Here is a 27,835-nt window from a genome sequence, read left to right as displayed (position 1 = left end):
TTTCTCTCCCAAGGTTTGAGTAGACCTTGACTACTCTCCCTTATTAACCCCCCTTAAATGGGCTGTTCCATGCCTGGCCGTTGACGCGCATTCCTGAGGACCGAACCAATTGTCACAGAAATGAGAAGACATACACTACCCCCAATTAACATCCGTTAACGGTAATATTCTCCCGAAATTAGATAACTATCAGAATTTATTATTATAAGTTATCTAATCTAATTTCTTCCCACACTGCTGTTGGAATAGATGTCCACTTATTATAATCTATCTCCCCTCTCTCAGCATTAATGGGATACTCCTGAAAGAGGCTGCAGAATTAGCATATCAGAGGGGAGAATAACAGCGCCACCTAGTTTTAGGTGAGACATAAATACAGTACTGTAGTGCGAAAGAGTTGCGATGGGCTACAAGCATTGGGACGCAGGTGGCGCTGTGGGTTAAACCACAGAGCCTAGGACTTGCCGATCAGAAGGTCGGCGGTTCGAATCCCTGCGATGGGGTGAGCTCCTGTTGCTTGGTCCCAGCTCCTGCCAACCTAGCAGTTCAAAAGCACGTCAAAGTGCAAGTAGATAAATAGGTACCGCTCTGGCGGGAAGGTAAACGGCGTTTCCGTGCGCTGCTCTGGTTCGCCAAAAGCAGCTTAGTCATGCTGGCCACATGACCCGGAAGCTGTACGCCGGCTCCCTTGGCCAATAAAGCGAGATGAGCGCCGCAACCCCAGAGTTGGTCACGACTGGACCTAATGGTCAGGGGTCCCTTTACCTTTACCTTTACAAGCATTGGAGGTTTATCGGCTGTGTGTGTTAAAGGTATTTAAAAACTGCATGTAGAACCTGCCCAGGTCGAAATTACCAGTGTTATTCAATTCAATAATGTAAGCAACAACAACAACAATCCTAATCTTCTCTCTGATAAATTGTGGAAATGCTGTAACAGGCATGGTGGGAGCATGGGAGACTTATGACTGGCTCTCAGTGTTTTAATTGACAACCCTTTCTAATTATTTTTAAAATACCAAAATTAGAACGTCACGGATGTAGCACACCTGTTCCAAGTGATAATTCTACTGTGGAGGCCCTTGAGAGCATACCCTTATTGCAACAAAAGTGCTGTTTTACACTTATTCAACCAAGTGAAAAGTGTGACTTCATCTCCTGCTAGCTGTAAAATCCACCAGACACAATCAAGCTAAAGTTCAGCACATACAATACTGAACTGATTTCTGTGGGATAGAATTAAGAAGGTGCTCCCAGTACAATGATTTAGGCCTAAATACCCTTGACTTTGGCTTGACTGCTCAATCTGCTTCCATGTTGTTTCATTCATTCCACAGTGGTACCTCAGGTTACATACGCTTCAGGTTACAGACTCTGCTAACCCAGAAATCATGCTTCAGGCTAAGAACTTTGCTTCAGGATGAGAACAGAAATCGTGTTCCGGCAGCGTGGCAGCAGCAGGAGGCCCCATTAGCTAAAGTGGTGCTTTAGGTTAAGAACAGTTTCAGGTTAAGTACGGACCTCCGGAACAAATTAAGTACTTAACCCGAGGTACCACTGTGGTGTAGTGGAGCAGGAACAAGCGACTCCACTTGCTTTACAGCAGGGATGATGATGTCATCTCCTGGGGTGCCTTTTGGCAATCCTCTGCATGCTAAATAAGCAAACATTTCTGAGAAAGAAACCTTCCAAATAAACACAGCAGAGGAAGAGAAGGGTTACATTAGCATGCATGGCTAATGATTAAACTGCCACTTCTATTTTGAAAAATCCCCTTGTTATAAGATAACAAGATGTCACCAAATAGCAAGCAAACTTTTGAGTTCACAAGAAGACTTAATCATGCTGGATGTCAAATAAAGCAAAGAAGGGGGGGGGAATGCTGGTTTCTGATGGTAGCTTAGAGAAGGGAGCTTCGTGCATTGCTTCCTGCTTTGCTAGTTCCAGTTCTGACTGTTTCAGCCTCAGTGGTGGGGCAAAGAGCAACCACTCCATAGAGTGCCTTCCTTACTGATCTGGAAGTGGGGCAGATAACAATATCCAGGTAAGGGCTGGTCCTGACACATAGCTCTTTGCATAAGCTGGTAGCTTGATATCAACTGATATATTGTCCACATGACTCAAATGCCGGCCTCCTCAGCCTGAAAGCAGCCATGGGTGCAGTAGCCCATAGTCAAATTTGACTGAACTTAACCATCCAGGGTCCTTTACCTTTACCTATTATATTATGTAGTATGCATGGGAGCTTGTAAAGCTTTATTAAGTTGCAAGTACTAAACATGGAGGCATCAAATATTAAGATAAATGTTGGAAGTGTTGCTGTTAGAGCAGGGACTGCCATCATTTCACACATGGTTATATTTTAAGGTAAAGGTAAAGGTACCCCTGCCCGACAGGGCCCGTCATGACCGACTCTAGGGTTGCGCGCTCATCTCGCTCAAGAGGCCGGGAGCCGGCGCTGTCCAAAGACACTTCCGGGTCACGTGGCCAGTGTGACAAAGCTGCATCTGGCAAGCCAGCACCAGTGCCGCACACGGAAACGCCGTTTACCTTCCTGCTACAAAGCAGCCCTATTTATCTACTTGCACTTAGGGGTGCTTTCGAACTGCTAGGTTGACAGGAGCTGGGACCGAACGACGGGAGCTCACCCCGCCACGGGGATTCAAACTGCCGACCTTACGATCAGCAAGTCCTAGGCACTGAGGTTTTACCCACAGCGCCACCCGCGTCCCAGTTCTATTTTACTCTTGTCTTAAAGAAATGCAGTTGTAACATGACTTGTATTTTGGTTGATGCAGCATAAATTTGGGGAATCTTCATAATTTCTACACATTCCAGCAGATGGCAGCAACTGTTTCAGTATATGATATAATACAGCCTGTTTAAAACAGAGGTTTAGCCACTTGGCTGACTCCAGATTGCCACTATTTTGCACGAGGGATTCAAGTGCACGCTGGAAGGTTATGTTTGCACAGTTAAAGTGGATTAATGGGTTCTGTCACCCTAGCACAACAAATCAAAATTTTAAAATAATCAGCTTTAATTTTTATTTTTTGTAAATCGTTTTGATTGGATTTCATAAATGTACAGCAAAATTTAAGCATACAATTAAATCTAAGCATACAGTCATACCACCCCCATACCACCTCCCCAGACTTTTTGAAGTTTGAAAATGATGGGGAAATGGATCATAGAATCATAGAAAGTACATTGAAAATTCATTGAAAAGTGTGGGATGAACAATTAACCAACGGAATGATATCTGAATACCTTATGAGCAAATCAGGATTAATGCAGGATGAATGTTCATTATTGTAAAATCATCCTGCAAAAAAAATCAAACAAATGCTCAATGAAATCCAGACATAATTTAACCTTTCTGTCTGCTTTGTGTAAGCAAATGAGGATGAATGTTCAATAAACGAGTCATCTAGAGAGGGCTAGAGAAGATTCAAACTATGGCTAAGAAATTGTTCCCCTAAAGAATATGTGGTTTACTTGACACCATGTGATGCGGCTTCTTTGCTTAAGTAATTTGAATTTCTCTTACTAAATTGACTTCCTACCTAAAGACCTCTGCACTTAGTCCTTCCTGCTATCTGCATATTGCATACTATAATTTGACTTGATCATAGACTTCATTCTTCTATTATATGGTTAATCTACCAGGAATGCCTCCATGCAGTGGGATGGTCTATGTTCCTTAATCCTTTATCAGTGCTGCCCTTTCTTTGATTCTGTAATCGGGAACCTTCCTTTATATACCAGTATGTTGAAAGCGAGCCTGAAGGTTTATCCATACGTCTAGCTTTCCTTCTAATCATCTAATTGGGTTTCGCACAGGCCCCATTACAATTGTGCGGGAACATAATGGCATCAAAAGAAATGCTAATCACACCGTTGAAAATCTGGTTCCACTCCTTCAATTTCTCCTTGTTTCTCCTTCTCCCCCACCCCCCCTGTATGTGCTATATAATTTTCCTTTGAAAAAGACATAACTCAGCAATCTGCTGACACTCCCAAGTCTCCCTCCTCAGCCCTCTACAATGCAACTCATAGATGGAACTCACAAATCATTTGGAAGCTATTCCTTGGTTGAGCAGAGCTGGAGCTGAACAAAAGGAGGTCACCCCATCCCAGTCCCCTCACCCTCTGTGGAATGGCAGGAATTTCTCCACACTCTATAGTCTGGGGGAGTAATGGCATCGGTGGATGGCTGATTGTTTTTACATCTAAAGCCTGTGCAAGGCCCCAGCTTAGCGCCTGTCAACTGTGGGGGTATTAACCCTAGATCTCTCAGAGTTAATAGAAATCTTGAATACTAGGGAGACAATGGAGGAGGCAATGGCCCTGCCCTTTATTTTACGAACAGTTTTCCTTTGAGTTGAAAAGAAATGCCGGCTGGCTGAGCATTAATCTTGCTCACCTGATACCAGGAACGTGTTCTGGTAGGTTCTTGAGGGTCTCTCTCTGCCTTCATCAGTTTTTCTTCAATTTATTTCCTGATAGAGACCACTGATTTAATATATCAATCTGAGTAACATGGTTTCAAAAAATGGGTTGGACCCAGACTAACCACTGGAGGACTTTTGCTAACTGCTAAAAGGCAGTAGAGAGAAGAGGAGATTTTCAGCGTTACCTCCTTCCTCCCGCAGCCTCTTGTGTCACAGTGTTCCCCACTGAAATTTGCACCAGAAGGTTGGTGGATCCTCAATAACAAGTTGAGAGGTGGCATGGGTCTGCAGGGTAGGGAAATGATAAAAAATTGTCTTCTCCTCCTTCTGCAGGAGCATCCATTTAGCAGAACCTCCCCTAGATCAGAATCTGCAAATGGAAGTTGCCAGTCTGCTCATGGAGGGAAAAGGTGTTTGTGGAATGCTCTCCTCAGGGAGGTTCCTCTGGCACCTTCATTATACATCTTTAGGTGTCAAGTGTTGTTCCTTTTCAACCAAGCCTTTGGCTGATGATTACTTTACGGCATTTAAATGTGTTTGTGTTTTGTTTTAGTTTCAGCTATTATTTTGTGCTTTTGTCCTGTATTTTTAGCTTGTGAACCACCCTGAGACTTTCGGATGAAGGGCAGTGTTTAAATTTTAATAATAATAATAATAATAATAATAATAATACAGTTGATCTATGGTTCTGCAATAATTGTAGTTGTCAAGATGAGCAATAGAGCTAGAAGGCAGGGTTGCTTATGTAGCAGCAAATTAAAAACTTTCTCTTCCCTCTACCATCTTGATTCAGAGGCAGGATACAGGATACACAGCTTTATGCTATATGTAAACTGCTATTAGACTATTTTGTAAACGGTTTTGCATTATTATTTTTTACAACCATGCAGGATAGAAAGTTTATTAAATAAATAAATAAATATGCGATCAAGGCTGGGGAAGGGAGGAGGGAATCAGAGAACAACAGACGAAATATCTTTGTGTGAGAAGGTGATAGGTAAGAAAGCCTTACTATTTCTAGTGAACTAGCTAAAAATACTTGGGCATTTTTTTGTAACTCTACACACAGTCCTGTTTCAAGGACTCAATGGGTCTTTTTCTTTTCTTACCTTTTGGCGGTATTGGTGTAGTCTGCCATTCCAGGAAATATCAATGAATTAAGAACCAGTAACTTTGACTATTTGGAATGGAAGGTCATACTGGGTATATGTGGAAAGGTCATTTCCTTGGATTTGCAATAAAGCCTCAGAGCTGCCCTATAATCTCAGCATTACAAGGTGCTAATCTCCACCCAAACCGAAAGAGGCCTGGTCTAGGAGCAGGTATTAACAATGACCTCCATACTCTTAATATTTAAGTAAACATATGGCCTTACTTAAAAGGGCAAGTAATGTTTTCCTACTTTTCTAAAGATAAACTTGGTTTGTAGAACTCCACTTTCCAAAGTGCAGCAAAATTGACATAAAATGAATTCATTCCGCAGGTGAGGATCTCCAGTAGCAACACATAATCTCATTATTATTCTGCTAAACTTTCCAAAAATATTGTGTGCAGTACTTTAGGGACATAAGTGGAACATTTCTTGGTATTTCCAGACTAAAAACCTGACACCAAAAGGATGTGAGGAGACCTACGGGAAAACAGCCCTAGCTTCAAAATGTGCAAGGAACATGCTTGCCTATAATGGAAAATGCAAGTGTCCTTAACCAGGCACATTCTTCATAGCTGGCATGGCATGAGAATGCACACAGTGCTTTGCAGACTGAGAAATACCTTAATGTATGTTATGTTACTGTCTCAGTTTGCATTCGTTATTTCATTGCAAGTCTGCTCATCCAGAGGTACATAGTGTCGATCTGTTTAAAACATCCTTTGTTTTGTGGCATTCTTGCTGTGCAGGATACTGTATTTTGGGAGCATAGCAAGAAGCAGAATGTGAGATATTAATGTCTTTCACCAGATATCAGGTTCCATGATAGGAGACTCCAGGTGTTAGATCAGCTGGCAACTTGTAAAATTTGGATTTTTGTAAGATCCTGAAGGCAGAAAATATAAAAGGCAGCAGGTAGTTGCAGAGGTAGCTTCTAAAAGGCACTTCCAGCATCCTGTTACTAGTACAGACCACAAACCTCCATTCTCAGGCTGGACCTGAAGAACTATGACTAGCGGAAGAAAGTGGTCCAATCTGACTCACTATCAAAAATAATACTATTTATGAGGAACGTGTTGCCTATTTTCACATGGCTCAGATAAGGATTTCTCCTAAAGGGAATGCAAATATACACATCTTAATAGAGAAAAACATCTACCAAGGATTTTACAGAAGGGCAAGATTCTGAGAGCTTTTGCTACATTAACCAGTTTCATGCACACACATAAGTTATCCTGGTTACCTTAATTAAGACATATACACATTTAATTAAATAATGTGCAGATACATTTATGTCATGTACCACATGGGATCTGATGGCATGGTTTTGGTTTAAAGGATTTTCCATACTGCATCAATGGCCAGCAAATGTAGAGCAGTGGCCAGATTGGCATAGACTATCCAGGGTGTAAGGCAATGCCATTCCAAGGCATGCTGTTTAATTATATTTTGTGACTTACCTTTATATCCCACCGTTCTTCCATCAGAGTTCAAAGCAACATACCTAGGGTTCCAAAGTGATTGCTCATACACACACTGAGCCAGACCCCAAACTGCTTAATTTCTGAAATTTTACTTTATCATATACCGTCAGACCATGCACTGAAACTAACGGATATCTCTCTGGAGATGTCAGGAACTGAACCCGCCTCAATAACATGCAAAGTTGGTGTTCTACAGCCTAATTTATGGCTCCTCCTCAGCTAATGTGCTACTGGTGGCTGTTTTCCAGGGCCCTTATTTTGTTGTTGTTCATCAGTCGTAAGTAATTATAAGGGAAAGGATTTTGGCAAACCATCGTTTTTTACCGCTGTATCCTCAGGCAATCCACAACCTTGCACTGTCGATAATGTTTGCCCTGTAGCACATTCCAAAATGACTCTTTCAAGTGAAGAGATAAGCAATCTTCCTGGACTGTTTTTGACAAGTGCCCACCTGAATTAACCCAGGCATGTATTGCTCCGTTCCAGAACTCTTTCAGATCTTCAACATTAAAGAGTGTGTGTGTGTGTGTGTGTGTGTGTGTGTGTGTCTGTTTGTGTTTGTTTGGTCAGTCTTCTGTGAATGTGTGATGCCAGGTTAAAGTTAAAATAAACTGTAGACAAAGCTTTGAATAAATTTTGTTCTGGCAGCTTCTGTTTCAGTTTCACATCTGAGCTCAGGTCCCTCCTGTTCCAGAGCACAGACCTCTCAGCCTATAAATCTTCCAAGCCCAAATCCCAAAGGATAGTAGTGTGTGTGTGTTTGCGCCACATCCCCTCCCTCCTGCAGTGGCTGGCAATATTAGAAGTCGCAACTGGCCAAGCTGTGTGTGTGTCTGTGTGCATGTGTGTTTCCTGCAGGTGCTCAAAAGGAAATCGAGTTCCTCTGTAGTCTCCAATGACTTGAAGGTGTAATAAAGGTTGACGTCCCAGGAGAGCTGTGAGCAAGCAAGTTTATATACTGCTTTAATGAGCTCAGTCGGTCTTTCTGATGAAGTTAATTTCATTTTTTCCCCTTCATCTGGTTCATACAGTTGACACAGATATTTCATCTTAAGTGCTCTGCAGCTTTCAGTATGAGGCTATACTTTACATTAGTTTGTTTACTGCTTTGTAGCCGGGCTTTCCCACCTATGCCCCTACTTGTCTGGTGATGAATTAAACACCAATGGGAAAACAAAACTCTATCCCTTTGCGCCGAGTCTGAAGAGAGCTTATCTACCACTTAATTCTTTTTTATTATGTTTGTATTCTGCCCTTCCTCAGTAGAATTCCCCCCCCCCTTTGTCCTCAAACAATCCCGTGAGGTAGGTTAGACTGAGAAATAGTAATTGTCTCAGGGTTAACTAATAAGCTTCATGACTAAGCCATGCATGTAGTGGTTAGAGAGTCAGACTAGGACCTGGGAGACCAGGGTTCAAATCTCCACTAGGCCATGAAGCTAAATTTGGGCCTTGGGCCAGCCTCTTGGCCTAACCTACCTCACAGGTTTCTTGTGCAGATTAAATGTAGGCAGGGGTGAGGATCATGTATACCACCTTGGGCTCCTTGAAGGAAAAGGTGGGATATAAATGCAATAAATTAAATAAAACCAGGAGTGATATTTAGTGTTGGTCATATTCATAGTAGACCTACTGATATCAATTTACTTAAATCCACTTATTTCAGTGCATATATTCTCAGTACGACTTAGTGAGATATCACCTATATCCACCACATGTACTACCAACCTTACTGTATGCTTGTGAAACTTGGACCAGTTACAGACGCCATCTCCAACTTCTTGAAATATTCCATCAACAGTGTCTCCGAAGAATCTTAAACATCACTTGGGAAGACAGGCGAACTAATATCAGCGTACTGGATGAAGCAAAGATCACCAGTGTTGAAGCAATTTTGTGCAGATGCGGATGCCTGATGCTCGTCTTCCAAAGCAACTACTCTCTTCCGAACTTAAAAATGGAAAGTGTAATGCTGGTGGTCAACAAAAGAGGTTTAAAGACTGTCTCAAGGCAAATCTAAAAAAATGTAGTATAAACACCGACAACTGGAAAACATTTTTATAATTAATCCGAATATATTTGGGTGTCCTTGGTACATATGCCAGACATTTTTTGGCTAAGTCCCAGATAAAGGGGCATATAACATCAGCATAATCAAACATACATTTGGATTCTGTGATTTAGACACCCAACTTTATGAGACTGGTCTTTAAAAGTTTGAATGTGGAAGTTTTATACATCTCTTCTGATCCTTGCACCCTGATTTTGAAATTGTTGTTGTTGTTGCATTTATAAACTGCCCTATACCCACAGGTCTGAGGGTGGTTTACATTATCGACACATGTATAATTCTGTATGATGATACAGTGGTACCTCGGGTTAAGAACTTAATTCATTCCAGAGGTCTGTTCTTAACCTGAAACTGTTCTTAACCTGAGGCACCACTTTAGCTAATGGGTCTTCCCGCTGCCGCTGTGCCGCCGCTGCACAATTTCTGTTCTCATCCTAAAGCAAAGTTCTTAACCCGAGGTACTATTTCTGGGTTAGCGGAGTCTGTAACCTGAAGCATCTGTAACCTGAAGCGTATGTAACCCGAGGTACCACTGTAGTATGTTCCTTTCAATCTTATTTTCAGATTGCTTCCAGCCTAATGTAATATTGATTAGCAGACATTAGGGCAAATCCTTTAAGAACATGGAATAATGAGTTTTATTGCGTGCTGTAACAAATCCCCTGTTGTCTTTGTCCATGGAGTTTTCTTGGCAGGGATGCTTGCTGGTTCCTGCTCCAGGTGGATCACGTTTGGCCAAAACTCTCCACTATGACCTGTCCATCTTGGGTGGCCCTGCACGGTATAGCTCATAGCTTCTCTGAGTTATTCAAGCCCCTTCACCACGGCAAGGCAGTGATCCATGAAGAGGAACTATACCAGAAAGAAATGGATGTCTTGTATACCCCAGGTAGTGTGGTTGCTGACCTTGAGGCAGACATCCTGGAGAGTGAAGTCAAATGGGCCTTAGAAAGCATTGCTAATAACAAGGCCAGTGGAAGTGATGATATTCCAGCTGAACTATTTAAAATTTAAAAAGATGATGCTGTTAAGGTGCTACACTCAATATGCCAGCAAATTTGGAAAACTCAGCAGTGGCCAGAGGATTGGAGAAGATCAGTCTACATCCCAATCCCAAAGAAGGGAAGTGCCAAAGAATGCTCCAACTACCGCACAATTGCACTCATTTCACACGCTAGCAAGGTTATGCTTAAAATTCTACAAGGCAGGCTTAAGCAGTATGTGGACCAAGAACTCCCAGAAGTGCAAGCTGGATTTCGAAGGGGCAGAGGAACCAGAGACCAAATCACAGACATGTTCTGGATTATGGAGAAAGCTAGAGAGTTCCAGAAAGACATATACTTCTGCTTCATTGACTATGCGAAAGCCTTTGACTGTGTCGACCACAGCAAACTATGGCAAGTTCTTAAAGAAATGGGAGTGCCTGATCACCTCATCTGTCTCCTGAGAAATCTCTATGTGGGACAAGAAGCTACAGTTAGAACTAGATATGGAACAACTGATTGGTTCATAATTGGGAAAGGAGTACGGCAAGGCTGTATATTGTCCCCCTGCTTATTTAACTTATATGCAGAATTCATCATACGAAAGGCTGGGCTAGATGATTCCCAAGCCGGAATTAAGATCGCCGGAAGAAACATCAACAACTCAGATATGCAGATGACACAACCTTGATGACAGAAAGTGAGGAGGAATTAAAGAACCTTTTAATGAGGGTGAAAGAGGAGAGCGCAAAATATGGTCTGAAGCTCAACATCAAAAAAAGGAAGCTCATGGCCACTGGTCCCATCACCTCCTGGCAAATAGAAGGGGAAGAAATGGAGGCAGTGAGAGATTTTACTTTCTTGGGCTCCATGATCACTGCAGATGGTGACAGCAGTCACGAAATTAAAAGACGCCTTGGGAGAAAGGCGATGGCAAACCTAGACAGCATCTTAAAAAGCAGAAACATCACCTTACCAACAAAGGTGCGCATAGTTAAAGCCATGGTTTTCCCAGTAGTGATGTATGGAAGTGAGAGCTGGACCATAAAGAAGGCTGATCGCCGAAGAATTGATGCTTTTGAATTATGGTGCTGGAGGAGACTCTTGAGAGTCCCATGGACTGCAAGAAGATCAAACATATCCATTCTTAAGGAAATCAGCCCTGAGTGCTCACTGAAAGGACAGATCGTGAAGCTGAGGCTCCAATACTTTGGCCACCTCATGAGAAGAGAAGACTCCCTGGAAAAGACCCTGATGCTGGGAAAGATGGAGGGCACAAGGAGAAGGAGACAACAGAGGACGAGATGTTTGGACAGTGTTCTCAAAGCTACAAACATGAGTCTGACCAAACTGCGGGAGGCAGTGGAAGACAGGAGTGCCTGGCGTGCTCTGGTCCATGGGGTCATGAAGAGTCAGACACGACTAAATGACTAAACAACAGCAACAAATCCCCTGCACCCAATTGTAGCAAAAGCAGCCCAGTTCCTCTGGAGTGAGCATGTAGAAATTGTACCCTACCGCAAAATCAGATGCTGTTAAGTTGTGTTTAATTCTGCAGCCTGGAGCACACCATTTCCCCATAAATTTCAATACAAATATCAGATGATAAATGGATCTGATATGCTGTGGACTCTTGACTTTTCCACTTGCCTCCCTCATAACAATGAGCACATTGTGCGTGGTAGCATTCATTTTAGGTGGATGTAGTAATACAAAGCAAAACCTGTTGTGAATAAGCCATTACTTTTGCCCTTGGAATCCTCCAGTTAGAAACATCTAGACACAGCCGTTTGGAAAATCCCAGCATGGCCTTCTTGACATTCTGCTTCCCTGCAACTTCCAAGTCTCCATAAACTAATGATAACAAAGATAATAATCATGGCATCCCTTTCTAGATTAGAGTTGCCAGCCACATTTTTAAAAAAAGAGTTCTAGGGATTACTTCTTTAGTAAATGTGGAGCAGGCTGCTTGCAACCCCAACTTTCCAGACTAGGAATGTTATTCGGCCAGCATATTGGGGGTCAACATCAAATGCTTCTTTTGAGCTGAAGGTGGCTCTCTTTCCCACTATTGAACCACATGGAATCTTCATATACCTGTATAGGGAATTATTTTCTATGTGTCTCTTATACTTCCAGAAGTTAAGGGACGCCTGGGTGAACAAATGCAGTAGACTAAAGCAGTAGCCTGTATGCTTTTCAGACCTTGCATGTGGATGCTTTCATTTTTTCACCCTACATTTGTGTGGTGGATTGTGCTTCTTTACCCTGTGACCCAATAGTGTGTTCTGACCTTGAAGACCAGGGGATTAGAGAGCAGGATTCCTATATCACTGTGTAGAAGAGGAAATGTTTCAGTCCTGCTGCACTATGACACAACAAGCTGTAATTCCCTCTTCTGTGCAGCTGTTAGGGTGGTCAGTTACATATCACCAAAAAGCAAAGAAATGTATCATCAGAAGAACAGGACAAAACAGGACGGACATTTGCTTAAAATATATACATATGCTGATTTATGTACGCAAATTCAGAAAGGATTGCTATCGCTTAAATAGGAATGCAGTACATCTCACCATAGTGGGGAGAACTGCTTGTGACCTGTTCACCTACACGGTCTACTGCTCAGTCTGTTGTTGATGGAAAACTTCAAGGTTCCTGCTCTCCCTTCCTATGGTTCTTTACCTTGAATCCAAAATAGCACCAGAAACTTATTCCAACAGTGAACACCTTTAAAAATGAGACTGTCCTCTGTAAAGTAGGTCACATGAGTATCCTAACAACTATTCAAGGAACAGGAGCCCTGTCCTACCTTGTGACTGGTCACATAGGGCAAGAGACCTAAATCAAAGCTGCTGTACCAGAGTCTTCTATCCAAGTAGTGTGCTATATGTCTGCTGTCTGGATCTTATACATAGGCTTCAGCCAGGTTGTTCCTCTTGCCATAGTGAAATTATTTGACAGCACTAAATTCTGGGGAATTCATTATTCTTACTACATTTGCTCCTTTTACGCCCACACCCACACAAACCTTGAGTTCAGCAAATTGTGATTGTTCTGCTATTACATGACAGAGGAATGGCAGGCATCGGCCTTGATTATGAATAAGATAAATGGTAGTTATAAGAACAAGAGAATACTGTGTTTTTTTTCCTATTATGTGGCATAAATCAGAGCTGGGATTAGCAGGACAAGGAGAAAATGTGTGCATGTATCTGCAAGTTTGGATGACTGTTTCTGTGTACTTGCACTGAGCATTGGCAGGAGAAGAAAGAGCAGGGAATGAATGTAGATGTTTAGAGTCTCAAAATATGTTAATGCTCCCATTATTTTTAGGCATATTTACCTGGGAGTAAGCTTTTAGGTCCAACTCAAGATGAAGGGCAAGAGGGCACCTCTCGTACTCTGTGGACTGGCAGCTGAATCTTGTTTCAGCAATGACAATGGAACAGTGTCCAGGCTAGCTTATGGGATGCAGGGCATGTGGGACATACAGCTCCAGGGCTAGCCCAACACATTTTGTTACCTGAGGTGAAGGACAAAATGGCGCCTCCTGCCTTTTACCATGTACAAAAGCTGACCAGGCTGTATTACACTGGTGATGGAGCAGCTTCCTTCCCTGCTTCTGAGGCAGCAGACTTGTTTAGAGTGGTCAGGGTAGACCAATATAGACCTTTGCTTGTCCACACTTCAGCAATGTTTCCCGGGAATTCTCTTAGAAGAGCTTAGTAATACATACATTGGGTCAGGTCAATGCCCCTAGGTAACATTTTCCCCTTTAAAGTGCTGTCTCAGTGCCTAGGTAAGTGCAGTTGAAAGGGTTTTATTGTAGCTATTTTTTTTCCTAAGGGCTGTACATACATCATCTTGAAGAAACCATGTTTGGAAATTTAAAAAAAACAAAACACCCAACCTCTAATAGCTCCATTCTGAATGTTGAATCTAGCAGTGGCATTTGTGAAAGTGACAAAATATTTGCGCAGTTGGCTTTAGTCCTGGCCAGAGCTTCTGGAAATAAACAGATGTCTTGTTAAGCAGAATAGAGGTGGGGAAGGAAAACGCAAGGGGAAAATGTCTTGACATATTACACAGCGTGTGCAAATAAAATCACAGGTTTTCTACAGGGTGAGAAAACTCAGGAATTAATACTCCTCTTTGGGATTTGGAGTCAATCCTGAATGGAATCATGCTGATCACGTCTTCCAGAATGTCTGAGGGCCACTTCCTGTGTTACCTTTTCCTACACTGTCTTAAATTATTGTAGGGAATGGCCAGAAAAGGGATAACTATGCCTGGCTTTATAATGGACAGGTAGGGAGGGGGTTGAAGCTGTTAGTCTTTCTCCACTATTTCTGTTCAAATTATAATAATTGTATCTATACAGCTGTTTGCATCCATACATATAAATTAGCATATGCAAGTCTTATGCAAATTGACACCCTTTTGTCATTTTTTTTGGGGGGGGGATGGGGAGTTGCTTTTCTTCTTCTTTTGGAGATGCTGCCCTATTCAGTTCTTGCCCAAATACCTCCAAACCTGTAATTGATTTGTTTTGTTTTTTGGTGATTTTGCTATTTTACATTGTTTTGATTCATCCAGTGAAGTTGGTGCCAAATGTATTGCTCTGCTTTCCTTTGGACCACATCAGTAAGGCCAAGAGTGGGGTCTGGTCATCTGGGCAGCCTAGGACCTCTCTAGCACCCCGGGGAGGTCACTTTGGTGCTGGTAACACAGCAGTTTGATTTCACTCCTGGAGGTGCACTCCATTGTCTCTTGAGACAGATAGATGCCAACAACAATACAAAAAGGAAATGTTTTGATTTGTTGATCTTTGCTATTGTTGTGAGTTGCTTTGAGCTCAACTTGGTTGGAAAAATGGCATAAACATACAGTGGTACCTCGCAAGATGAATGCCTCGGAAGACGAAAAACTCGCAAGACGAAAGAGTTTTTCGTTTTTTGAGTTGCTTTGCAAGACGATTTTCCCTATGGGCTTGCTTCGCAAGACGAAACGTCTTGCGAGTTTGTTTCCTTTTTCTTAAAACCGTTAATATCAGGGTGCATCCATGCTTCGCAAGACGAAGAAACTCGCAGAACAAATTAATTTTGTCTTGCGAGGTACCACTGTATTAGATGCTAGCAAAATCAAATCTTTGCAACCATATGGACTAGAAACTTGCTTTCCTCACCTCATTAAAACTGATAGATAGCTGAATTCTGGACCCAATACTGCATTCTGAGCTTCGTGCTTGCATGCCATTGCACATATACACCACACTGCCCTTATGCTAGATTGTATGACAGCTGCCACAGTACATACTGCAGAGATTCACCCAGGATGCAATCTCTAATCTCAATTTTGAAAGTTCACCCATTCACTTATTATCCTGGCTTATAGAGCCTAACCATGACAACATGTGAAATTAACACCCTTAGTTACAGTGCAATCCTATCCCTGTTTAGCCTCACTGATTTCAATGGGTTTTCCCCAAGGAAATGTTCAGTGTGATGTTCTTCTTTTGAGGTTAAGGGTGACAAATTCTACAACATGACAAGAGGCAAAGTATAAGGATTTCTAGCTAAGCCTATGCTAAAAAGGCTAATGGACTGAGCTCATCTTTTAAAAAATAAGCAGGTATTTCCCCACAAATACACTTCAATATAAGATAAAGCATTGAATAAAATTATTACAAGTCAGCCTAAATACTGCATTCAAGTTTATGATGCAAAAACTTAATCAGAACTTTCTCAGGTCAGATTAAGGTCATAAACATATTTGAAAACATTGCTGAGCATAACTAGAAAATATATATTATTAGAGCAAAAGAGGGAAACGAAAATTAGAGGTAGTCAAGTTATGCCATTTGCTTTTTTGCATATTGTCTGTTTTAGCTGATTAAATGTAATTTTTGGTACATGAAATTATAGGGTTACTAAATCCTATGATTTTATCTTGAGGACTTTTAGCTATTTCTTAGAGACAGTCTCACAAGATCTCAGCTTTCTTTTCTTCTTTTTTAATGGCCCCAGCCTTAAACACACCCTTGAGCAAATCCCACATTTCTAACCTTCCTGCTTGAGAAGAAAAACAAGATGTTATGACTGAAAAGAGACCCTAAAGTTTTAGAAAGTATAAAGCAAATAGCCTTTCTTTTAAAAATCTCATATTGATAAACCAATCCCATGGGCCCCACTCATGTTTTCTAGGACACTTGGAGTCAGCAGTCCTGCACTCAACACCTAATAACTGTTCTAGTTCCTATGTCAGCAAACAGGCATTCTGTTAGCTGCTTTTGGTCACTGTTTATAATTTCTGACTGCAAGTTGTTAAGAGCTATTGATTCATGAACCGCCTTTGAAAGGGATTATCTTCCAGACAGACCAAAAAGCAAACTTGGATGAAGTTTGCAGGCTCCCAGATATGTGGTCAGCCTTCAGTTTCACTTTATGTGAGGCAGGGAAAAACATGAACTTGTGCTGCAGTGAGCCTTGTTGTAGCAGAGAACCTGTGGCCTGCTGGATGTTGCTGGACCTAAGTTCCCACTATCTGTAACCACTGGTCATTCTGGCTGGGACTCATGGGTGTTGCAGCCCAACAACATCTCAGGAGCCACACTTGAGGTACAGTAAAGGGTAAAGGGGACCCCTGACAGTTAAATCCAGTTGTGAAAGACTCTGGGGTTGCAGCGCTCATCTTGCTTTACTGGCCAAGGGAGCCGGCGTACAGCTTCCAGGTCATGTGGCCAGCATGACTAAGCCGCTTCTGGCGAACCAGAGCAGTGCGCAGAAACTTTGGCCTGCCAGTTGTTGCTGAACTACAACTCCCATCAGCCCCTGCAAGAATGGCCATTGGCTAGGGGTGATGGGAATGGTAGTTTAGCAACATATTCAGGACCAAATGTAGGAACAGCCTCAGGAGACACAGCTTGCTGGTTTAGGCTAAATTGAAGGAAAGATCACAGCTGTGACTGAACAACCAGAAGATCCCAAATTCTATCCCTGACATCTCCCAATAAAACAAGGATCGAGAACCCATGGCTCTCTAGCCAGTGTTCAGGGGTGGTGGGGGCTGTAATTTTGACACCCACATGTTCTCCAACCCTGAGTTAAAAGAATTTTAGGAAGCATATTAGGGAAAGTCCTCTGCGTTAGCAATCAGTAATCTAATTCAGTGTAAGGGACCTGCTTGGGTTTACCAAAAGTCTTGCATGCATGTGCTCAAGCGTGCTTCAAACATTTCTGCATCAGAGCTAGAGCACAGGATTCAAGTGTTTCGGTAGATGCAGCCTTTCACTTTACATGCCATTATTTTCTTTCCCATGAATAGTACATTTGCAAGTGCAGAAGCTGAAGAAGAGGGAATGAGGGAAATCTCTTCAAGAGACTGCTGTTGCGACCTGACAGTTGTCTACAATAAGTACTTGGAGCAAGTCCTGGGTTTAGTACCTGGTGTGCTGGCGGCTGGTAGCTCATATGAATCCATTTAATTTGCATGTTTTTGGCCTAAGAAAGCCATCCTCCACTTGCATACTGCTGGACCAGCTTTCCTTCCTCTCCAAAAGTGTGGTTAAAAGCAGCTCTCTCCAAGGAGTGAATGTGGTCTCATTTATCTATTCATGTACTTAGGTGAATGCCTTCATTTCAGTCTTACACTCATCTAGCCTGAGTTGTCGCTTTCTGAACTGCTGGAGCCTTCCAATTCAGCAGAAATACATTGTTTTAATTGCATCTTCTCCATCAGGGCCCACCCAATACATTTGGGCACATGAAGCAAGCCACAAAATGGTGTGTGTGTCCCTATCCACTAGGGACCAAGGAGGAGTGAAGAGCTACATCAGGAAAAGGGTGGGGTGAGGATCAAGTTAACCTTACCTAACGGTTGAAGTAGGAATCAAAGGCTATCGGCGGCGGGGGGGGGGGGAGCATAGCTGTCAACCTTCCCCTTTTCTTGCGAGGAATCGTAATCAGAATAAGGGAATTTCCCTTTAAAAAAGGAAAACATTGACAGCTATGGGGGGGACTGGTCGGTCCGTGAATCAGTGTGTTTTTACATGAGTAGAATGTATGCTTTTATCTAAAATGCATCTCTGGGTTATTTGTGGGGCATAGGAATTTGTTCATTCCCCCCCCCCAAAAAAAATATATAGTCCATCCTACTATGTGGTCTGAGGGATAGTGGACTGGCCCATGGCTGAAAAAGGTTGCTGACCCCTGTGTTCTCTCCTGCTAGAAAACCTTGGCAATTGCCATTCTGCATCTGGGGTTCTTCTCAGCACCTCACTGCACGGAAACTAGTGGTGCACACCACCCCAGTCTCTGAGCCAAGCATAGGCAAACCTCAGCCCTCCAGGTGTCTGGGAATACAATTCCCATCATCCCTGACCACTGGTCCTGTTAGCTAGGAATGATGGGAATTGTAGTCCCGAACATCTGGAGGACTGTAGTTTGTCTATGACTGCTCTGAGCAGTGCAGGATGCTAGGGTTTCCAGGTGCTTACTCTGGGGTCGGGTTCCTTGGAATGAGGGACAGTGGAGACTGTATACATACAACCTCAGCCTAAGATGAAGGGGCTCACAGCTTTACTAGCCCAGAAGCTCTTGCTTTTCGCATAGCCCCAGCCTTGGATTCCAGCAGAAGTCAAGGACAGCTATGACTCCCTTGCTTCTTCCAACAACCTGCTTCTAGCCCAGCTCACAAACACAACTCTGTGTTTGTCTTTGTCTTTCTCACTACCAGCCAGGTGAGCGAGGGGACTCACTCATTTGTCCTTTGTTGCATGAACAATCATGCTTAGGCCCATTAACTCACCAAGAAGCGGGCCTTGCTATTTCCACAACTGAATTCTCCATTAGACTGTAACCCTTGCTGGATCCAGGACCCCAGTAATTACAAGGGATTCAGCCTTCATGCAGGCTAGCCCACCCCCAAACTCACAACACTATTCTTGTGGGGAGTACAATTGCCAATTAAAAGAATAACAACAATATCTTCAAAACAATATATCCCCATTCTGCCACAGTGATTGGCTTTTTCCCTGTGACTGCTCCTAAGAGGCTAAGGAGAACTAAATAATTTGGGTCTCATCTTGTCACTGAAAATGCTTTGAATTTGCACAGCTGTGGGATAAAGTTCTGTGGTAAAGGAAGTCAGATCTGGTTTTTGCTCATAGTCTCTGAGCCCCTAAGCACATGTAGTCTGAAATAGATTTAATTGATTTCTCTTGGTCTTATTTCCAAGTAATTGTACCTAGGACTGCAGCCTTGGACAAGTTTCTCCATTCCTTAATCCAGCTGTAAAACTGGGACAATTATCTCCTTTCTTCACTTTTTTTTCTTTGACGTGCACATTATTCCCTGTAATAACTGATTCTAAGGGCAAAGACTGCTATCTTATACCGCCTTATCTGGGTGTAAGCCCCATTAATTCCAGTGGGACTTAAACATGGTAGGATTGAGTGTTTCATCTTGACTATATCCCTCCTGTGAATTTTCCCTCTAAAATGAAGCCCCTCCAAAAGAAGTGGGACGTGAACTAGGGAGCTCTTGATTGCTCAGTGTTTCCTGTTGCACGTACAAGGGCCAACATTGATGCCGAAATCCAGCTTCGCCTGAGCTCTGCGAGTGTGGCTTTCTTCCGATTGAAGTTCAGAGTGTTTGAGGACTGGGACATTCACAGGGAAACCAAAATACTTCTTTACAAAGCTATTGTACTACCAACCTTACTGTATGCTTGTGAAACGTGGACCACTTATAAACGCCACCTCAACCCCTCGAAAGATTCCATCAACGATGTCTCCAACATTTTTTACACATACTTGGGAAGACAGGAGAACTAATATCAGCGTACTAGAAGAAGCAAAGATCACCAGTGTTGAAGCAATGATTCTTCAACATCAACTTCCTTGGACTGGTCATGTTGTGCGGATGCCTGATGATCGTATTCCAAAGCAACTATTCTGAACTTAAAAATGGAAAGCGTAATGCTGGTGGTCAACAAAAGAGGTTTAAAGACTACCTCAAGGCAAATCTTTAAAAATGTAGTATAAACACTGACAACAGGGAAACACTGGCCAGCAAGCGCTCCAGTTGGAGAACAGCCTTTACCAAAGGTGTCATGGGCTTTGAAGACACTCGAACTCAGGACGCAAGGGAGAAACATGCTAAGAGGAAGGCATTCTTGGCAAATCCACACCGTGATCAACTCCCACCCGGAAACCAATGCCCCCACTGTGGAAGGACATGTGGATCTAGAATTGGCTTCCACAGTCACTTACAGACTCATTGTTAAAACCGTGTTTACGGAAGACAATCTTACTCGGCTACAAGTAATCGCCAAAGAAAGAAGAAGACAACTCTTTTAAAGCATGTGCTGTTTCTAGTTATGTGTAAAGGCTTATTGTAAAATGGCAAAAGCAGACAAGAATTGTCAGGTTAGATCAGAATTTGGCCTTAATTGGTGGCCAGCATTGAAGTGCTATATAAAATGCAGAGTGAACCAACATTTATTCTGAGGCTTGGGGACACCATAAACATCTTTCTCACTAATAGCTTTTGATGGACCTGTCCATAAATTTGTCTTACCCTTTTAAAAATCCTGTTATACACAGTCTTGACCTTAGCAAATCCCCATGGCAATTTGTTCTACATATATGAACTGCACTGTATAAAAACACACACCTTTCCAATAAGGGTGTCTTGTTCATGGGCTGCATTCACATAATTACTGATCTCACAGATTTTTAAGAGATGGTGTAGCATTTTCTTCCAAAGCTAAGAATCCCTTTATTCTTCCATTTATCCTTGTATGGGAGATATTCCACTTACCAGATCATTTTTACTGACCTTCCCAATCATTTTTCCTGTATGAATTTTGGCATGGAAATACTCTAGACAGCATTAAAGGGAAAGGATGTGACCATCAATGGATGCTGAGATGTTGTTTACAGTGAATTCTGAAACTAATGCTCACAGACCAGTACTAAAGCCCTCAGTACTGTCAACTACGATTGGGATCAGGCAAAAGTATTTCCTAACCTGAGTTTGAGATTGCCACTTGAAGTTGTCCCTATCACTGTAAACCGTTCATATCACTACACCTAAATAAGAAATTAATATACACCCTGAGAATAAGGCTCCTTTCATGCCTTTCTGTATCTCATTCAAGACTTTAAAGGCACAGGAACTGTCAGTTAAATGTGACTACACTACCTAAAATCATTTTCACCAGGCATTGGACCTAGAATCTTCTGCTTGCAAAGGATATGCTGAGCTTTGACTCCTCCTTCTAAATAGTCGCAATAAATGGCAATACTTTTCTCGGGGGGCGGGGGGAGTGCAGGTGTATGTAACTCATCCGCCCGATTATTCCTTTGGAGCTGTGTGTCCCAAATGCAAAGAGCCAAGATCAGCTGCTGGTGTGATTCAGCAAAGTTTCATTGCTTTCATCACACATTAAAGACAATTAACATCAGATGAGGCTCAGACTGCCCAGCCTATTTAGAATCAATATTCTAATCCTATTGACTTCCCTATGGAGTGGCAGCTGGCTCTCTCAGTGCATCTATTGATTCTGAATTTGATTGTGGAGTGCAATGCTAATACCCTGTGTTTTCCTAGCTAGTGTTATGTATGTAGCTGTTTAGTGTTTTGGCATTTGATTGCATGTAATACTGTGGATATAAGCCTGCTTTATGAGTGTTTACACTAGTGTGTAAATGTGTAATTTATAACTTCAGCATATAAATCAACATAGTTAAAGGTCTTGTCCCTTGTGCCTTGAAGTCTGTTTCCAGATTTAGAAGAAATGCGCTTTTTTAAAAAAAACACTGTTTAGTTTTCCTCTAGTTGCGGTGTATGGAGGGAGTCATATACTGCTCTGAACTAAAGCAGCCAGCAGCAAAATCAGCCAACCAACCATCATTGGTTAAAGCAAAGTTACATCCATGTAAAAGAAAAATGAGTATTTTTTATCCAAAAATGTTGGGGCAACAACTTGTCAGAAAATTTAATATTTACACAATGAATGGCTTCCTATTTGGATCTTTCAGTGGTGTTGTCATGGCCCCAAGGGTTTCTCTTGTTGAGCCAACATGATTCTCATACTGAGACCCAGCTGTGGGGTGACGTTTAATATTTGAGAGAATAAACCAGCTGAGTTTTGTATCAGCACTTCGCCCAGAGTTACTTTGCTCATCTAAAAAGTCCATAAAGGAGGCATTTTTACATCTATCATTTGAACCTCTTACCACAAAAACCGCCTTCAAATGTGCACCTTCAAGTGTGGGAACCACTTGCACACAGCACCACCCGACATCGCTGGTGAATAATGTTAACCACGTAGGGAGGGATGCACGCATGAGTTTGTCCCATCCAATGGGCCCTCTCCCTCTGGGAAGATCATTGATTGCAATGGGGGCGGGGGACTCAGAGCCCACCCCTGTGATCATGTTATTTGCACATGGCCTGTTTCACAACAAGTTTACACCACACAGAAGTGTCTCCCACGCTGCTGGTTACATATGCAAAGGGGAATGAAGTCTGTTTCATATCAGGGGCAAACACTCTAGCAAGGAGCAAGCTAACCAAATACTGTATGTATTCCCGGGATGTGTTTAATAGCACCCAGCAAGAGGCACTCCAGTAACCACAATGATTCTCTTTAAAAGGAGGCAGCTCAAAGAGCAGGAACAGGGGTATAAACCCACAAGGGCAAAGTTGTTGTAAGACAACGTTGTCACTGAGACTTGTAACACCACCACCACCACCATGAAGATTCCTTGCATCCTTGAATATGGGTTTGGAGAGACATGAATTTAAACTTTCTACTCAGTCATTGGCACCCTTGCTGGTCTTGTAATTTCATCTTCTCTAGGCATCTGCTTCCCGTTTGTAAAATGGGTTGTTACAATGATGAATGATGCATCATAATTGCAATGACGAAGGATATGCTTGTTAACATCTACTTTTGTATGAAAAAGTGCTGCAAATGATAAAAGATGAGGCAGAAAATATGCAAAGAGATCTCTGACTTTTTACACCTCTTGCTTTTAGTCATTATTGCCAAAGGAAACTGAATCATTTAAAAAGATATTTTTAACATCAGACAACTCAGAAGTTTTAGAGTTGGGTGTCATCAGCATGCAGATGACATCTCTCTTAAATCTGATTCAAATGAGGCAGAGAAAATGCTAGTTTAGAGGAGTTTGGAAACAGTAACAGGCCAGGTGATGTTTAATAGAGAAGCTCATAGAACCAGCCATGCCACTGAAGATTGCCACTCACTGACATAGGTGTACAAATTGCAGCCCCTTCTGAACAGACAAAACCTAGCCACAGTTATCCCTGCTCTAGTAAACCTCTGGTTAGATTACTATGATGCATTGTACAAAGGGCTGCTCATGAAGGCTGGGAACTGCAGTTACTCCAAAACGCAGCTGCTAATGTACCAACTGGGACTGGTCATTGGCAACATATCTCACCTGTGCTTAAAGGGCTGCACTCTCTCTCACTCAGACTCTGAGTCAGTTTCAGAGTGCTGATGCTTACTTTTATAGCCCTGCATGGCTTGGGATCTAGATACCTGAAGAACCATTTATTCCATTATCTTTGGAGACCCTCTTCTGAGTGTCTCCACCATCTAAAACAAGCTGAGTGGTGGGTAGGGAGAGGGAGCAGCAATATCTATCTATCTAAGTGTGTGTGTGTGTACTCTGGAGCTATTTACTGATGGGCATAAATTAATTAAACAAATAAAATAAAATAACAAGTGAAAGGATATAAGAAGAATCCTGCTGCACTGGATCAAAGCTCCATGTACAATGCAATTCTAGACATGTCTACTCAATAGTAAACCCCAGAGAGATCAAGAGGGCTTACTTCCAGGTAAATGGGTACAGGGTTGCAGCTTGGGAGTAGTACTCTGTTTTCAGTAGTGGTGATCTGGATGCCTCTGGAAGACCTACAAGTTGGCTATGTAGGGAACAACCCTCTCCTGTTGTTTGTCCCCCAGGAGCATATTGCTCCTATAGGTAAGGTAAAGGTAAAGGACCCTTGGACAGTTAAGTCCAGTCAAAGATGGGGGTGATGCCCATCTTGCTTTCAAGCTGAAGGAGCCAGTGTTTGTCCACAGACAGCTTTCTGGGTCATTTGGCCAGCATGACTAAACTGCTTCTGGCACAACGGAACACCGTGACGGAAACCAGAGCGCATGGAAATGCTGTTTACCTTCCCATCGCAGTGGTACTTATTTATCTACTTGCACTGGTGTGCTTTCAAGCACACCATGTACTATAAGTGCATGTGTTTTAAGTGCATGGTGTGCACATTGCCTGTTTACCACTTTTTTTTTTAAGGGGAGCCTAAAATCACAGGAGGCATATATTCCACTGCTGCAGAGGGGGGCTGCTTAGAACCAAAAGAAAACAACAACGAAAAGGATAGAAAAGTTATAGGGGATAATAGCAGGAGATGGAATAGACTTATTAGAATTCTTTCCTCCTTTAAAGAAAAAAAAAGAAGATATTCATGGAGCCACATTCCATACAGCACTGACTCCAAACAGACACAAGGAGGGAAGACAAGATGCAGAAGTCTCTGGGATAGTAGGGAGCGGGTTTCTCCCATCCCTACTTGGAGATGGCAGCAACTGAACCCGGAAACCTCTGCATACAAAGCAGATGCTCTACCACAAAATGCCCACTCTGAGTACCTCTGAATCCCAGGTGCTGGGAGAGGCAGGGTTTGGTCTTCATAGCTTATGGGTTTCCTGGAGGCATCTGGATGACAGCTGTGAGAAACAGGTTGCTAGATTGGTCTTCGGACTGATCCAGGGTATAGTCTTCACACAAAGCTACATCCTTGCTGAAGCTAAGCTGGTCTGGTCAGTTTCTGAATGGGGAGAACTATATGTGGCTTTGGGCTCTATGAGATAGAAGCATCCTTGGGCTTTCAGAAGAAAGGCAGGATATAATTGTAAGAAAACTAATACTGAAAAAAGAAGCCTTGTTAGAAGGGCTCCATGTTGACACCGAAGTTTGAAGGTATCTGAGCCATACATTTGCTTGACTCAAGTTTCGGTGCCGTGGTGCATGGGCTGTTAGTCCTGCTGGCTCCAAGTCTCCGCATGCATTCATGCCAGCATTAGGAAGCATCTGCTGTCAACGTGATCCCACAAGGTCAAAGGTAGGACGTACAACACCGCTGACTTCCGCAACCTGATAGTGCAAAAGATTTTTGTTTCCTGGAAAACCCTTCTTCGCTTGCCGCTGCTACTTTGCCCCTCCCCCGCACCAATTCTTCCTGCAAAAATTTCCCGGCAACAACGGACTGCGGTTAAGTGCTGGGGGGAAATAAAGTGACATTTATCACAACAGATGGGCTGCTGAGAGAATGATGTTTGGATTCCCGCAACAACTAAGTAACAACTGCATCAGCCCATGATCTCTGACATTTCAGCACACTTTCCGACTCTGACCTTTTCCCCAGCAGCTACAAAATGGTTGTTGTCTCCACTCCCGTTGGTTCTTCTCTGTGGCTATTGACAGATATAGAATGGAAATCTCACAGTACGAGCTATTCAAGATTCTTCAGAGATTAGAGCTGTTGATGGAAGTTCATGTAAACATCCTAAAAACAATAATGGAAATAGTTTTGATTTTCCACATTATTCATAAATAATCTATGAATGGGATGGGGAGAAGGGGAAATAGGGTGCATCTGTGTTATGCATAGGCTTGTATATGTTAAGGATGTGTCCATGTTAAGTGGTGTGTGTGTGACTGCATGTCTTTGTGTGGCACCACACTCTGGGAATTTGATTTCATGGTAATGTGGCCCTTGGCTCCCAAAAGATTAATATCTCATTGCCAAAACGCCACCAGTTATTCTGACTAAATTGATTACCGTGTGTGTGTGTGTGTGTGTGTAAAAGGGAGTGGGTGGCGCTGTGGTCTAAACCACTGAGCCTCTTGGGCTTACCGATCAGAAGGTTGGCAGTTTAAATCCATGTGACAGGTTGAGCTCCCATTGCACTGTCCCAGCTCCTACCAACCAGAATACTACGAAAGGTAGTTTGTTAAGGGTGATGTGAAAGGTAAGCTCTGTGAGAGGTAAGCCACAGTTTCCAGGATTATTTGGAGGAAGTCTTGTGTAAGAACATGTTGCACATTTATTGCTGGGATGGATGAGCATTTGTATTTCATGGTTTTAAATGTGATAAAACAATTTTTAAAAAATACAATATATTTTATGTACCCAGAGAAATCCCTTTTTGCTTGCAAATACTGCTTTGCCCACTCAGTTCTTCTTGCAAGCTCTCTCTCTCTCCCCATCCTACCTTTGTCTTTCTATACCTATAATCAACTTGATAGGTATAGTCCCCTGGGATAGTCCCCTGGGATACTGCTGGGTCCTACTGCTATTGATTCTTATTGCGTTGCTATTGATTGTAAAGAGCTGAAGTTGGCCTAGAGCTAAACACTTTTCTAGTGTTAAGGCAATCAGCACATGATCTTCAACTTGCTGAGGTCTAGGTTCTTATGTGATGTTGACTGAATGGCAACAAAATCTATATTATTGATTTTCCTCCAGCCGCTTTGTTACATGTGTTCCTTCAGCTCATCTTTGTGCTATCTGATTACACAGCTGATCCTATTTGATCCAGCGGGATGAGATCTATTCTGACAGCTGTGAAGCAGGAACTCCAAAAACGAGACATTATAATTCTTATTGTTGTCCCATGTAACCCCTGCCCTCTAAAATAAGGGACAGAAGCGGTAATGGACATGATATCTTGAAATCTGGGACATCACATTGCAAAGCCTGCAAACTCAGTCCCCAGGTAATGCAATCTCTGTTCGTTTTAACAAATTTTAGTCCATATTTTCATATTCAGCTCTGAAGGCAGCTGGTGAAAGAGCTTCTCACAACATCCAGAATCATTCTGTTGTTAAGTCTTCTATGTCAGAGCTTTCCAAACTTTTCATGTTGGTGACACACTTTTTAGACATGCATCATTTTGTGACACAGTAATTCAGCTTTGCATTATTTCACGACACGATAATTCAATTCTACTAGCAAACTGGACGTTAAACTAGCCCCTTTCCAGCCCCGGGAGGAGCGTGAGGAGTATTTGTGTGACACACCTACACACTTGCAGCCGACACACTAATGTGTCACAACACACAGTTTGGAAAACTCTGTTCTATGTTGTCTTGTGTGTGACATTTCTGACCTCCCCTTTACTAATTCTCTCTTCTTAACATGAGTATTGCCGTAATTGCTGGTAGTTGTCACAGAAATAGTTCAAAGTAGGGGTTAGGATCATTTGCATGAATTGGGATAGGGTGCTGAGGGCTGCATTGGGGACCTGCATTGACATGATATGGTTCTTGGACCTTACATTTGACACCTCCGATTTAGATGCGTCATCTTTTTTTCCATTTGTTTTTCAAGTGCAAAACTTCACATTGGCTAGGTATTTTTAAAAGAACTCTTTCCCACTTTCTGCCTTGCGTGAGCAAGCTTGAAACTTACAAATTAATAGTAGGACAGAAGTTCAAAGGCCACTTTAGCAATAACTACTACATATTTCATGACAGGGACCATGATGTCATCTCTTGGGCACTGCTTGGCAGGACTCTGCATGCCAGATAAGCTTTTGCAGGGAGAAATCCACCCAATAAGGCAGATAGAGGAGGAGG

General features: G+C 42.5%; 1 long non-coding RNA gene across 1 annotated transcript; it reads left to right on the top strand.

Annotated features, from left to right (window-relative positions):
• Position 1: 1 nt before the first annotated feature.
• LOC310847391 lies at positions 2–27,835 on the top strand. Its single transcript, XR_014565792.1, has 3 exons — positions 2–161; positions 286–362; positions 27,734–27,835. It is a non-coding gene; the product is annotated as an uncharacterized lncRNA (long non-coding RNA).

This window comes from Podarcis gaigeae, assembly GCF_964106915.1.
Source record: "Podarcis gaigeae genome assembly, chromosome: 6".
NCBI lineage: Eukaryota > Metazoa > Chordata > Lepidosauria > Squamata > Lacertidae > Podarcis > Podarcis gaigeae.
This window is presented reverse-complemented; position numbering and strand designations above follow the sequence as displayed.